This window comes from Aegilops tauschii, chromosome 7 (genome assembly GCF_002575655.3).
Source record: "Aegilops tauschii subsp. strangulata cultivar AL8/78 chromosome 7, Aet v6.0, whole genome shotgun sequence".
In the NCBI taxonomy this organism is placed as follows: Eukaryota; Viridiplantae; Streptophyta; class Magnoliopsida; order Poales; family Poaceae; genus Aegilops; species Aegilops tauschii.
In genome coordinates, this window is record NC_053041.3 from 260,022,738 (window position 1) to 260,038,672 (window position 15,935).

At 46.8% G+C, this 15,935-nt stretch overlaps 1 non-coding gene across 1 annotated transcript; it reads right to left on the minus strand.

Moving 5' to 3' along the window:
* Positions 1–3,076: 3,076 nt before the first annotated feature.
* Positions 3,077–3,215, minus strand: LOC120970130 (small nucleolar RNA Z247). The gene has a single exon (XR_005764876.1). It is a non-coding gene; the product is annotated as a small nucleolar RNA Z247 (small nucleolar RNA).
* Between the last annotated feature and the right edge of the window lie 12,720 nt (positions 3,216–15,935).

Consider the following 15,935-nt stretch of genomic DNA (forward strand, 5'->3'; position numbering starts at 1 on the left):
TAGTAATTCTCCTTCATGCAATGATAGTTTTTCAGTGGTTGGCATAGGTGTGCTGGAAGGTTTATTATCCGTCATTCCCACACGCCTCAATATGTCTTTGGCATATTTCTCTTGAGTTAACAAAATACCCTCATGTAATCTTTTAACTTCAATGCCTAGGAAGTAATGCAACTCTCCTAGATCTTTGCTTGCAAACTCAATTTTCAAATTTGTTAACAATGTTGAGGTGGCTTCTGATGAAGAACTAGCAACAATTATATCATCAACATAAATTAACACAAATATGATCACCTTCCCTTTCTTGAAGAAGAACAGAGAGGTGTCTCCCCTTGAGGGTCGAAAACCAAGTTGTTGTAGCTTTGAACTCAACCTTGAATACCAAGCCCTGGGTGCCTGTTTTAGGCCATACAGAGCTTTGTCCAATCTGCACACATGATGTGGCCTTGACCCATCCTCAAATCCAGGTGGCTGTCGCATATAGACCTCCTCCTCGAGAACACCATCAAAAACGTATTCTGTACATCCAGTTGGCGAAGACTCCATCCCCTGAAGACATCAACAGACAGAACAAGTCTAATAGTAGCAGCTTTTACTACTGGACTGAAAGTGTCCTCATAATCGATACCATACCGTTGTTTGAATCCTTTAGCTACTAACCTAGCCTTGTATCTGTCTATTATGCCATCAGCTTTCTTTTTAATTTTATATACCCACTTACAATCTATAATGTTCCTCGCTTGCTTAGGTGACAGTAGATGCCATGTTTTGATTTCTCATTAGAGCATCATACTCAATATTCATGGCATTTTTCCAATTCTTATCATGCAAGGCTTCTATCAAATTCCGTGGCTCACCAGTAGCATCAAAAATTTGCAAATTTAATTTTTTTCTTATACCTGACGGTTCCATCCTTGGGAACTGTTGGTTTGAAGATACCTTGTTGTGATCGAGTTACCCGTGTAGAAACAGTAGCGCCTGAAGAACCAGCCGCAGAAGATCCACCTCCTGTGACCACATCAGATCTAGTAGGGGCCACAGAGGATCCGCCTCCTCGTACCGACCGGCTAGGAGAATCTCCTTCAGTGTCAGTGCGGTCGATCCGCTCGGATCAGGCACCTGGGAGTCAGGCGATGACAGCCCATGACGAGACGGGCTGCCGGCCTCATTATGACGCGCAAGAGATGTCCCGCACCCAGCCGACTCGGGCCGGTTGTCGTCGCATGAGGACAAGGGCGAGCCGGACCCACCCGCTCGTGCGCGTGTTTCCGTCCGCGTGTTGTGCGCGGAGGGGCTGCCTGCAGTGCCCGGGCCAGGTGAATCCTCCCTGGGATTTGCGTCCGTTGAAGTCGACGCATCTGCACCAAATCTCTCGGGATCGGCACCTGTCGCTGCCTCGTGTCCTGTGCCTGTACAGCCAGGTAACAAGTGTTGTTTCTGCATAAAATCATGACCAAAAACATCAATTTTTCACTAGAATCAGTGTTATGACTAGTTGCCAATTGATCAACACATGTATTGCCCCCGTGATCTATTGGATTTAAGAGCTCCAGAGACAAAAAAAAGAATTTCAGCCCGAGGCGAGCACAGGCGTTTGGGTGTAATTAAGAGAAAGGAAAAATCGTTTCATCAAGACAACATCTCTTGAGATGTAAACACACCCGGTGGAAATATCTAGGCACTTGAAGCCTTTATGTAAGTTACTATAACCAATAAATGCACAACGCTTAGAACGAAACTGAAGTTTGTGTGCATTTTATGGGTGTAAGTTGGGCCAGCAAGCACACCCAAAAATTCTAAGAGACGAATAATTGGGTTTGTCATTGAACAATTTTTCAAGAGTAGTTTCAAACTTGATAACTTTGCTAGGCAATCTATTTATAAGATAGTTGCTACAATAAAGGCCTCATCCCAAAATTTGAGGGGCATACAAGCTTGAGCAAGAAATGAACCTACTTCAACTATATGGCGATGCTGGCGTTCAGCTGACCCATTCTGTTGATGTGCATGGGGGCACGAGACATGATGGGATATTCCTATTTTAGTAAAAAAGGAATTTAGCTTCTCATATTCTCCTCCCCAATCTGTCTGGAGAGCAAGAATTTTTCGATTGAATTGTCGTTCAACAAGATTTTGAAAGTCATGAAATCTTTGAAAAACTTCCGACTTATGTTTGATTAGGTAGATCCATGTATACTTACTGAAATCTATGAAGCTTACATAGTACTTCTTTCTACCTATTGATTCAATAGCTGGACTAATAGATGAAGGATGCCCTAGACGTCGGTGCCATCTATCCGAGGATGGAGTAATGACACTGAGCACATGCTTCTTGGCGTCTTGTTCCATGTGTTTCACAGGGTATAGGACTCGCCTACCCTTGCCGCGAAGAAGGATTCTCTTCGGTGCCCGATCCTTAACAATAAAAGAATAGGGATGAATTTCAATGAAAGAGTTATTGTCAACAGAAAGGCGACTAGCAGAGATTAGACTTTTATCAGCTTCGAGAACATGAAGGATGTTTCTAAGAACAAGATCACGTTCAGGGGTATATATATATGTGATTGACCAATGTGAGTAATAGTCATAACTAATCCACTAGCTGTGTGGATTTGCTCGTTTTCGGTGTAGCAATCTCGAACTGTCAGCTTCTCTAGATCTCCTGTAATGTGATCTGTCGCGCCGCTGTCAAGATACCAGTTGGTATCAACTCCATACTGGGGGGCCACCATGTTCGCCGAGCGTTGTTGCTGTTCTTCCCCTCCCTGATAGGAGGAGTCCTATCTCTTCCAGCACTTCCATGCTGGATGTCCAAGCTTGCCAAAGATTTGGCACGTTGGCTTAGTAGAGGGATTGTTGTTGTAGTTCCCACCGATACCGCCACCGTTGCCACCGCCTCCCCCGTTTCCACGGTTTGGCGGCTTGGAGAAGTTGCGGTTGCGGTCACTGCCGCCACCGCCGCCTTGTTTGTTGGGGAAGCTACGACCGCGATCGCCGCCGCTGTTCGGCTTGTTGAAGCGCCCACGTGCTGCCGCACTTGCAGACGACTAGGAGGACCCGCCAGGAAGATTCATGCGAGTCTCGAAGCTCAGGAGCTGCGAGTACAACTCCGGGACCCCAACGGGCTCAACCCGGGAACACATGGCAAATACCACAGGATAGAACTCCTCATCGAGTCCAGCGAGGCTCTGAGAGACAACATCTTCCTCGTCCACCTTCTTTCCTGAAGCAGCTAATTCATCACAAAGTGTTCTGACCTTACCGACGTACTCAACGACGGTGGAGTTGCCCTTCTGGAGGTTCGCCAGCGCAATCCTGACGTTAACGGTCCGGGCGCGGGTATGCGACGCCAGCGTCCCTTGCACGGTGTTCCGCAGCTCAGCTGCGATGTGGCATGTTGCAACTTGGATGTCCATCTCGCACGATAGCATGGTCAGCAGGTAAGAGAAAACCTGCTGATCTCGCGCATACCACACACCGAGCTCCGAGTTCGGAGCCTTGGACTTGGTTTTGCCGTCGTCGGTGCCGACCTCAATGGTCATGGGTGGCACCACTTGCTTGACGTCGAGGAAGGCCGCCATCTGCGCCCCCTGATGGCCGAGAGTGCAGTGGCGCGCATAGTGCTTCGTTCCCTCGTATGGTCGAGAGTACAGGGTCTAGATTGGTTTTTCGTGGCTACAGAGGCTTGCGGCAGCGAAACTTTTGATCTAGGGTTATTTCTGATGGTTTGTCTATTTATAGGATTTTTCAGCATTGGAATCACGTGAAGAAGGGCCTCGAGGTGAGCACAACCCACCTGGGCGCGCCTGGGCCTCCTGGCGCGCCCAGGTGTCTTGTGCTCACCTCCTTCACCTTCTGGTCCACCCACGAAGCTTCTACTGCCTCTTTTATTCCAAAAAAAATCATCAAAAAATTTCGTTGCATTCAGATAACTTTTATTTCTGCACAAAAAAACACCACGGTAGTTCTGCTGAAAACAGCGTCAGTCCGGGTTAGTTCCATGCAAATCATATCAAAACCATATAAAATTGTTGTAAACATGGCATGAATACTTCATAAATTATAGATATGTTGGAGATGTATCAGCATCCCCAAGCTTAATTCCTACTCGTCCTCGAGTAAGTAAATGATAAAATAAATAATTTATAAAGTGTGAATGCTAGCAAAGTGCATAAGTTTGGTCAATGATAATTTCAATCACTTTTCCTAGCATCATAGCAACCAATTCACATGTTAAGGTCCAAACAATGAATTCTCTTGCAACTCAACAACTTATATTCTTAGTCACCAAACAATTATCAATTCAACTTATTCAACAGAGTCTAAGTAAGAGCTCAACATACTCAATCATTATATAGTCTTCTATGATTGCTAGTACTCAAAGCATATTTTTAGAACAAATGGTATTCATCGAACACAGGGAAAGATAGGGGCTTAATGTTTCGCCTCCCAACTCATTTATCATAGAGATAATTGTCAACAATAATAAATCACGATCAAATATATTTGAATGGCCATATGTGCCTAGGTCTTTCCTCACCACATGATGCTTGCACTACTGCAGGATGGTCCAAACGCGACAGTCGAATCAGAGACCCTTCGACGAAACTGTGTGCGATGCATCAATCACAAACGGTGATGTAATAAAACCATCAAAAAAATGCAAAATGTTTGCGATGGCGGCAACATCAAACACGGTTCATATTAGATTTGCGTGTGCGATTTGTGGCAAACGGTTAATCCAGAAGAACTGTTTGCGATGATGCAGAACAACAGAAACGGGCAGCCAGATGAGGGTGTCTGCGATATATGGCATACAATTCACTAGGATGAACTATGTGTGATTAGGCAACACAATGGAAATGGCTCAACTGAACAAGATGTGTGTGATATGCGGCAAACATGTCCGTAATCAGAAATGTGTGCGAAGACCAATAATAACACAGACGATTGCTGCTAATAAACCATGTGATTTTCTCTGTCTACAGAAGAATAACATGTATATATAAATGAAATAAACATCCAATTACATAAGTGACTATCACTACTGCAGGATGGTCCAAACGCGACACTACGACCAGAGACCCTTCGACGAAACTGTGTGCGATGCCATAATCACAAATGGTGGTGTAAAAAAAAGTCAAAAAGGTGCAAAACGTTTGCGATGACTGATGCATCAAACACGATTCAGATTTTAGTTGCGTGTGCGATGCAGGGCATACGGTTCAGTTCAATTAACTGTTTGGGATAAGGAGGAACAAAAGAAACGGGCAGCCAGATGAAGGCGTGTGTGATATACAGCATACGGTTCACCAGGATGAACTGTGTGTGATTAGGCAACACAATGAAAACGGTTCAACTGAACAAGATATGGGTGATACGCGGCAAATAGGTCCGTAATCAGAAATGTGTGCGAAGACCAATAATAACAGAGACGATTGCTGCTAATAAGCCATGTGATTTTCTCTGTCTACAGTAGAATAACATGTATATATATAACTGGAATAAACATCCAATTACATATGTGACTATACAGACCATTCGCACGCACCTCAATAAACAATTGCATGCATTCTAAAGTAGGAGAAATGATTGTCTAGTCATCTACTTCTTGTGACGCTCCCTCGTCTGGGGCAAGAAGAAGACACTTCCTCATGTCAACGATCTGCCTGTACATCTCATAGCTTGTGTACGCGTCCATGGACGCGTACTTGACATGTTGTTCATCCAGTCTCTCATGCCACACACTGTGCCAGGCGTTCTTGTCCTTATTGCTCTCATTCTTCATCTTCATGTAGTAGGGGTCGATGATGGCCGAGGCGAGGTCAACCAGAGAGTTCAGTTTGTTTTTGTCACTGCCCCAGACCTTGTAGTGGTGGTGGATGTTGACAAGATTCGGGCATTTCAAGTCCGAAACCTTGAGCGCTTTTAGATCGTTGGTGGTGTCCACCGTAGCGAAACTGTAGTCGAAGCTGTTGATAAACCTGGAGAAACACTCGCAAGGCCTTGTGGCAAGGTGGTAGTGGTAGACGAGGACGTCATGTCGCATGCACAACTGGGCGACGGCAACCTTCTGATCGTGCCCGGCACGACCGATGGTGTACTCAAGGTCGAAGCCGACCACTCGGTACTTGTCCTCGGCAAGGAACTGCTCCATAGTTTGGATGGAGCTTTCCATCGAGACCGGATCGCTCGTGTACACCACCGAGAGGGCCTTCCCCCTCATGTGGGTTTCCACTATGTGATGCGTGGTGAACTGCCCGCCGTTGTCGTCGTCGGCCGCTGGGAGCGTCATTGGAGCCACGGGGAGCGCCATTGGAACCGTTGGATGTCCTCTCTGTATGTGTCGTCGTGGGTGTGCTTATTGTGTCGTGTGACATGAGAGATATAAGGTAAATGGCCGCAGGAATAAATGGGCGCCGGGCGGCCTGGATTCTCTGCGCGTCCCCATGGCAGTTTTTGCAGCGGGTAACTGCTTCGTCGCGCCGCGCCCGGCGCAACCGCATGCACACGAACGTGTGTGATCGTGCGCCGGCCCCAAACACTGGCAGCGCGCGTGGAGGGACGAGGGCAGAGCACCCGGAGGGACGCGAGAGTAGAGCGCGCGCGGCGGAACACGAGCAGAGTGCGCCACGGCCGCCTAAACCGCAAGCAACCACACGCATAGAGCAGTTGAACACGTAGGAAATGGTCGCCTACAAGCCGGCCGACAGTTGCGTCGCTGCGTAGAGAGCGGCCGTGTGCTACCACCTCCATCTAGTCTATAGTCCCTGCTACCTTTTGAGCACTGCGTTGGTTTTCCCTTGAAGAGGAAAGGGTGATGAAGCAAAGTAGCGAAGTATTTCCCTCAGTTTTTGAGAACCAAGGTATCAATCCAGTAGGAGGCTACGCGCGAGTCCCTTGCACCTACACAAACAAATAAATCCTCGCAACCAACGCGATAAGGGGTTGTCAATCCCTACACGGTCACTTACGAGAGTGAGATCTGATAGATATGATAGGATAATATTTTTGGTATTTTTATGATAAAGATGCAAAGTAAAATAAAAGCAAAGTAAAAAGCAACGGAAATAACTAAGTGTTGAAAGATTAATATGATGAAGATAGACCCGGGGGCCATAGGTTTCACTAGTGGCTTCTCTCAAGAGCATAAGTATTTTACGGTGGGTGAACAAATTACTGTTGAGCAATTGACAGAATTGAGCATAGTTATGAGAATATCTAGGTATGATCATGTATATAGGCATCACGTCCGAGACAAGTAGACCGACTCCTGCCTGCATCTACTACTATTACTCCACACATCGACCGCTATCCAGCATGCATCTAGAGTATTAAGTTCATAAGAACAGAGTAACGCCTTAAGCAAGATGACATGATGTAGAGGAATAAATTCATGCAATATGATAAAAAAAACCCATCTTGTTATCCTCGATGGTGTTGGAAATATGCCCTAGAGGCAATAATAAATGGTTATTATTATATTTCTTTGTTCATGATAATTGTCTATTGTTCATGCTATAATTGTATTGTCCGGAAATCGTAATACATGTGTGAATACATAGACCACAACGTGTCCCTAGTAAGCCTCTAGTTGACTAGCTCGTTGATCAACAGATAGTCATGGTTTCCTGACTATGGACATTGGATGTCATTGATAACGGGATCACATCATTAGGAGAATGATGTGATGGACAAGACCCAATCCTAAGCATAGCATAAAAGATCGTGTAGTTTCGTTTGCTAGAGCTTTTCCAATGTCAAGTATCTTTTCCTTAGACCATGAGATCGTGCAACTCCCGGATACCGTAGGAGTGCTTTGGGTGTGCCAAACGTCACAACGTAACTGGGTGACTATAAAGGTGCACTACGGGTATCTCCGAAAGTGTCTGTTGGGTTGGCACGGATCGAGACTGGGATTTGTCACTCCGTGTGACGGAGAGGTATCTCTGGGCCCACTCGGTAATGCATAATCATAATGAGCTCAATGTGACTAAGGCGTTAGTCACGGGATCATGCATTGCGGTAAGAGTAAAGAGACTTGCCGGTAACGAGATTGAACAAGGTATTGGGATACCGACGATCGAATCTCGGGCAAGTAACATACCGATTGACAAGGGAATTGCATACGGATTGATTGAATCCTCGACACCGTGGTTCATCCGATGAGATCATCGTGGAACATGTGGGAGCCAACATGGGTATCCAGATCCCGCTGTTGGTTATTGACCGGAGAGGCGTCTCGGTCATGTCTGCATGTCTCCCGAACCCGTAGGGTCTACACACTTAAGGTTCGGTGACGCTAGGGTTGTAGAGATATATGTATGCGGAAACCCGAAAGTTGTTCAGAGTCCCGGATGAGATCCCGGACATCACGAGAGGTTCCGGAATGGTCCGGAGGTGAAGAATTATATATAGGAAGTCAAGTTTCGGCCACCGGGAAAGTTTCGGGGGTTACCGGTATTGTACCGGGACCACCGGAAGGGTCCCGGGGGTCCACCGGGTGGGGCCACCTATCCCGGAGGGCCCCGTGGGCTGAAAGTGGAAGGGAACCAGCCCTTAGTGGGTTGGGGCGCCCCCCTTCGGCCTCCCCCCATGCGCCTAGGGTTGGGAACCCTAAGGGGGGAGCTTCCCCCTTGCCTTGGGGGGCAAGGCACCCCTTTCCACCCCTTGGCCGCCGCCCCCCAACCCTAGATGGGTTTTTGGCCGGCCCCCTTCCCAAGGGGGCCTATATAAAGGGGGGGGAGGGAGGGCAGCAACACACAGCCTTGGGCGCCTCCCTCCTCCCCTGCAACACCTCTCTCTCTCTCGCAGAAGCTCGGCAAAGCCCTGCCGGAGACCCGCTACATCCACCACCACGCCGTCGTGCTGTTGGATCTCCATCAACCTCTCCTCCCCCCTTGCTGGATCAAGAAGGAGGAGACGTCGCTGCACCGTACGTGTGTTGAACGCGGAGGTGCCGTCCGTTCGGCACTCGGTCATCGGTGATTTGGATCACGGCGAGTACGACTCCGTCATCCACATTCATTGGAACGCTTCCGCTCGCGATCTACAAGGGTATGTAGATGCACTCCTTTCCCCTCGTTGCTAGTAGACTCCATAGATGTATCTTGGTGAGCGTAGGAAAATTTTAAATTATGCTACGATTACCAACAGTGGTATCAGAGCCAGGTTTATGCGTAGTTACTATGCACGAGTAGAACACAAAGCAGTTGTGGGCGTTGAGTTTGCCAATTCTTCTTGCCGCTACTAGTCATTTCTTGTTTCGGCGGCATTGTAGGATGAAGCGGCCCGGACCGACCTTACACGTACGCTTACGTGAGACAGGTTCCACCGACTGACATGCACTAGTTGCATAAGGTGGCTAGCGGGTGTCTGTCTCTCCTACTTTAGTCGGAACGGATTCGATGAAAAGGGTCCTTATGAAGGGTAAATAGAAATTGGCAAATCACATTGTGGTCATACGTAGGTAAGAAAACGTTCTTGCTAGAAACCTACAAACCACGTAAAAACTTGCAACAACAATTAGAGGACGTTTAACTTGTTTTTGCAGCAAGTGCTATGTGATGTGATATGGCCAGAAGATGTGATGAATGATATATGTGATGTATGAGATTGATCATATTCTTGTAATAGGAATCACGACTTGCATGTCGATGAGTATGACAACCGGCAGGAGCCATAGGAGTTGTCTTTATTATTTTGCATGACCTGCGTGTCATTGAATAACGCCATGTAATTTACTTTACTTTGTTGCTAAACGCGTTAGCCATAGAAGTAGAAGTAATCGTTGGCGTGACGACTTCATGAAGACACAATGATGGAGATCATGATGATGGAGATCATGGTGTCATGCCGGTGACGAAGATGATCATGGTGCCCCGAAGATGGAGATCAAAGGAGCATGATGATATTGGCCATATCATGTCACTATTTGATTACATGTGATGTTTATCATGTTTTTGCATCTTATTTGCTTAGAACGACGGTAGTAAGTAAGATGATACCTTATATTAATTTCAAGAAAGTGTTCACCCTAACTGTGCACCGTTGCGAAGGTTCGTTGTTTCGAAGCACCACGTGATGATCGGGTGTGATAGATTCTAACGTTCGAATACAACGGGTGTTGACGAGCCTAGCATGTACAGACATGGCCTCGGAACACACGCAATACACTTAGGTTGACTTGACGAGCCTAGCATGTACAGACATGGCCTCGGAACACGGAGGACCGAAAGGTCGAGCATGAGTCGTATAAAAGATACGATCAACATGGAGATGTTCACCGATCTTGACTAGTCCGTCTCACGTGATGATCGGACACGGCCTAGTTAAACTCGGATCATGTTTCACTTAGATGACTAGAGGGATGTCTATCTGAGTGGGAGTTCATTATATAATTTGATTAGATGAACTTAATTATCATGAACTTAGTCTAAAATCTTTACACTATGTATTGTAGATCAAATGGCCAACGTTGTCCTCAATTTCAACGCGTTCCTAGAGAAAACCAAGCTGAAAGATGATGGCAGCAACTATACGGACTGGGTCCGGAACCTGAGGCTCATCCTCATAGTAGCCAAGAAAGATTATGTCTTAGAAGCACCGCTAGGTGAAGCACCAATCCCAGAGAACCAAGATGTTATGAACGCTTGGCAATCACGTGCTGATGATTACTCCCTCGTTCAGTGCGGCATGCTTTACAGCCTAGAACCGGGTCTCCAAAAGCGTTTTGAGAAACATGGAGCATATGAGATGTTCGAGGAGCTGAAATTAGTTTTTCAAGCTCATGCCCGGGTCGAGAGATATGATGTCTCCGACAAGTTCTTCAGCTATAAAATGGAGGAGAACAGTTCTGTTAGTGAGCACATACTCAGAATGTCTGGGTTGCACAACCGCTTGTCTCAGCTGGGAGTTAATCTCCCGGATGACGCGGTCATTGACAGAATCCTCCAGTCGCTTCCACCAAGCTACAAGAGCTTTGTGATGAACTACAATATGCAGGGGATGGAAAAGACCATTCCTGAGGTATATTCAATGCTGAAATCAGCTGAGGTAGAGATCAGAAAAGAACATCAAGTGTTGATGGTGAATAAAACCACTAAGTTCAAGAAGGGCAAGGGTAAGAAGAACTTCAAGAAGGACGGCAAGGGAGTTGCCGCGCCCGGTAAACCAGTTACTGGGAAGAAGTCAAAGCATGGACCCAAGCCCGAGACTGAGTGCTTTTATTGCAAGGGAAGTGGTCACTGGAAGCGGAACTGCCCCAAATACTTAGCGGACAAGAAGGCCGGCAACGCCAAAGGTATATGTGATATACATGTAATTGATGTGTACCTTACCAGTACTCATAGTAGCTCCTGGGTATTTGATACCGGTGCGGTTGCTCATATTTGTAACTCAAAACAGGAACTACGGAATAAACGGAGACTGGCAAAGGATGAGGTGACGATGCGCGTCGGGAATGGTTCCAAGGTCGATGTGATCGCCGTCGGCACGCTACCTCTGCATCTACCTACGGGATTAGTTTTAAACCTCAATAATTGTTATTTAGTGCCAGCTTTGAGCATGAACATTGTATCTGGATCTCGTTTAATTCGAGATGGCTACTCATTTAAATCCGAGAATAATGGTTGTTCTGTTTATTTGAGAAATATGTTTTATGGTCATGCCCCGCTGGTCAATGGTTTATTTTTGATGAATCTCGAACGTGATGTTACACATGTTCATAGTGTGAATACCAAAAGATATAAAGTTGATAACGATAGTCCCACATACTTGTGGCACTGCCGCCTTGGTCACATTGGTGTCAAGCGCATGAAGAAGCTCCATGCAGATGGACTTTTGGAGTCTCTTGATTACGAATCATTTGACACGTGCGAACCATGCCTCATGGGTAAGATGACCAAGACTCCGTTCTCCGGAACAATGGAGCGAGCAACCAACTTATTGGAAATCATACATACCGATGTGTGTGGTCCAATGAGTGTTGAGGCTCGTGGAGGATATCGTTATGTTCTCACTCTCACTGATGATTTAAGTAGATATGGGTATGTCTACCTAATGAAACACAAGTCTGAAACCTTTGAAAAGTTCAAGGAATTTCAGAGTGAAGTTGAGAATCAGCGTGACAGAAAAATAAAATTCTTACGATCTGACAGAAAAATAAAATTCTTACGATCAGATCGTGGTGGAGAATATTGAAGTCACGAATTTGGTACACACTTAAGGAAATGTGGAATTGTTTCACAACTCACGCCGCCTGGAACACCTCAGAGAAACGGTGTGTCCGAACATCATAATCGCACTCTATTGGATATGGTGCGATCTATGATGTCTCTTACCGATTTACCGCTCTCATTTTGGGGTTATGCTTTATAGACTGCCGCATTCACTTTAAATAGGGCTCCGTCGAAATCAGTTGAGACGACACCGTATGAATTATGGTTTGGGAAGAAACCTAAGCTGTCGTTTCTAAAAGTTTGGGGATGCGATGCTTATGTCAAGAAACTTCAACCTGAAAAGCTCGAACCCAAATCGGAAAAATGCGTCTTCATAGGATACCCTAAGGAAACTATTGGGTATACCTTCTACCTCAGATCCGAAGGCAAGATCTTCGTTGCCAAGAACGGGTCCTTTCTGGAGAAGGAGTTTCTCTCGAAAGAATTGAGTGGGAGGAAAGTGGAACTTGATGAGGTGATAGTCACCCCTTCCGAACCGGAAAGTAGCGCAGCGCGGGAAAATGTTCCTGTGGTGCCTACACCGACTGGGGAGGAAGTTAATGATGATGATCATGAAGCTTCAGATCAAGTCACTGAACTTCGTAGGTCCACAAGGACACGTTCCGCACCAGAGTGGTACGGCAACCCTGTCCTGGAAATCATGTTGTTAGACAACGGTGAACCTTCGAACTATGAAGAAGCGATGGTGGGCCCGGATTCTGACAAATGGCTAGAAGCCATGAAATCCGAGATAGAATCCATGTATGAAAACAGAGTATGGACTTTGACAGACTTGCCCGATGAGCGGCGAGCCATAGAAAACAAATGGATCTTTAAGAAGAAGACGGACGCAGATGGTAATGTGACCATCTACAAAGCTCGACTTGTCGCTAAGGGTTATCGACAAGTTCAAGGGGTTGACTACGATGAGATTTTCTCACCCGTAGCGAAGCTGAAGTCCGTCCGAATCATGTTAGCAATTGCCGCATACTATGATTATGAGATATGGCAGATGGACGTCAAAACGGCATTCCTTAATGGCTTCCTTAAGGAAGAGTTGTATATGATGCAGCCGGAAGGTTTTGTCGATCCTAAGAATGCTAACAAAGTATGCAAGCTCCAACGCTCAATCTATGGGCTGGTGCAAGCATCTCGGAGTTGGAACATTCGCTTTGATGAGATGATCAAAGCGTTTGGGTTTACACAGACTTATGGAGAAGCCTGTGTTTACAAGAAAGTGAGTGGGAGCTCTGTAGCATTTCTCATATTATATGTGGATGACATATTATTGATGGGAAATGATATAGAATTCTTGGAAAGTATAAAGGCCTATTTGAATAAGTGTTTTTCAATGAAGGACCTTGGAGAAGCTGCTTATATATTAGGCATCAAGATCTATAGAGATAGATCAAGACGCCTCATTGGTCTTTCACAAAGTACATACCTTGACAAGATATTGAAGAAGTTCAATATGGATCAGTCCAAGAAGGGGTTCTTGCCTGTATTGCAAGGTGTGCAATTGAGCACGGCTCAATGCCCGACCACGGCAGAAGATAGAGAAAAGATGAGTGTCATCACCTATGCCTCGGCCATAGGGTCTATTATGTATGCCATGCTATGTACCAGACCTGATGTAAACCTTGCCGTAAGTTTGGTAGGAAGGTACCAAAGTAATCCCGGCATGGAACACTGGACAGCGGTCAAGAATATCCTGAAGTACCTGAAGAGGACTAAGGATATGTTTCTCGTTTATGGAGGTGACGAAGAGCTCGTCGTAAAGGGTTACGTCGACGCTAGCTTCGACACAGATCTGGATGACTCGAAGTCATAGACCGGATACGTGTATATTTTGAATGGAGGAGCAGTAAGCTGGTGCAGTTGCAAGAAAAGCGTCGTGGCGGGATCTACATGTGAAGCGGAGTACATGGCAGCCTCGGAGGCAGCACAGGAAGCAGTCTGGATGAAGGAGTTCATTACCGACCTAGGGGTGATTCCCAATGCGTCGGGCCCGATGACTCTCTTCTGTGACAACACTGGAGCCATTGCCCTTGCGAAGGAGCCCAGGTTTCACAGGAAGACCAGGCATATCAAGCGTCGCTTCAACTCCATTCGTGAAAGTGTTCAAAATGGAGACATAGATATTTGTAAAGTACATACGGACCTGAATGTAGCAGATCCGTTGACTAAACCTCTCCCTAGGGCAAAACATGATCAACACCAGGACGCAATGGGTGTTCGATTCATCACAATGTAACTAGATTATTGACTCTAGTGCAAGTGGGAGACTGTTGGAAATATGCCCTAGAGGCAATAATAAATGGTTATTATTATATTTCTTTGTTCATGATAATTGTCTATTGTTCATGCTATAATTGTATTGTCCGGAAATCGTAATACATGTGTGAATACATAGACCACAACGTGTCCCTAGTAAGCCTCTAGTTGACTAGCTCGTTGATCAACAGATAGTCATGGTTTCCTGACTATGGACATTGGATGTCATTGATAACGGGATCACATCATTAGGAGAATGATGTGATGGACAAGACCCAATCCTAAGCATAGCATAAAAGATCGTGTAGTTTCGTTTGCTAGAGCTTTTCCAATGTCAAGTATCTTTTCCTTAGACCATGAGATCGTGCAACTCCCGGATACCGTAGGAGTGCTTTGGGTGTGCCAAACGTCACAACGTAACTGGGTGACTATAAAGGTGCACTACGGGTATCTCCGAAAGTGTCTGTTGGGTTGGCACGGATCGAGACTGGGATTTGTCACTCCGTGTGACGGAGAGGTATCTCTGGGCCCACTCGGTAATGCATCATCATAATGAGCTCAATGTGACTAAGGCGTTAGTCACGGGATCATGCATTGCGGTAAGAGTAAAGAGACTTGCCGGTAACGAGATTGAACAAGGTATTGGGATACCGACGATCGAATCTCGGGCAAGTAACATACCGATTGACAAGGGAATTGCATACGGATTGATTGAATCCTCGACACCGTGGTTCATCCGATGAGATCATCGTGGAACATGTGGGAGCCAACATGGGTATCCAGATCCCGCTGTTGGTTATTGACCGGAGAGGCGTCTCGGTCATGTCTGCATGTCTCCCGAACCCGTAGGGTCTACACACTTAAGGTTCGGTGACGCTAGGGTTGTAGAGATATATGTATGCGGAAACCCGAAAGTTGTTCAGAGTCCCGGATGAGATCCCGGACATCACGAGAGGTTCCGGAATGGTCCGGAGGTGAAGAATTATATATAGGAAGTCAAGTTTCGGCCACCGGGAAAGTTTCGGGGGTTACCGGTATTGTACCGGGACCACCGGAAGGGTCCCGGGGGTCCACCGGGTGGGGCCACCTATCCCGGAGGGCCCCGTGGGCTGAAAGTGGAAGGGAACTAGCCCTTAGTGGGCTGGGGTGCCCCCCTTCGGCCTCCCCCCATGCGCCTAGGGTTGGGAACCCTAAGGGGGGGAGCTTCCCCCTTGCCTTGGGGGGCAAGGCACCCCTTTCCACCCCTTGGCCGCCGCCCCCCCAACCCTAGATGGGTTTTTGGCCGGCCCCCCTCCCAAGGGGGCCTATATAAAGGGGGGGAGGGAGGGCAGCAAGACACAGCCTTGGGCGCCTCCCTCCTCCCCTGCAACACCTCTCTCTCTCTCTCTCTCTCTCTCTCTCTCTCTCGCAGAAGCTCGGCAAAGCCCTGCCGGAGACCCGCTACAT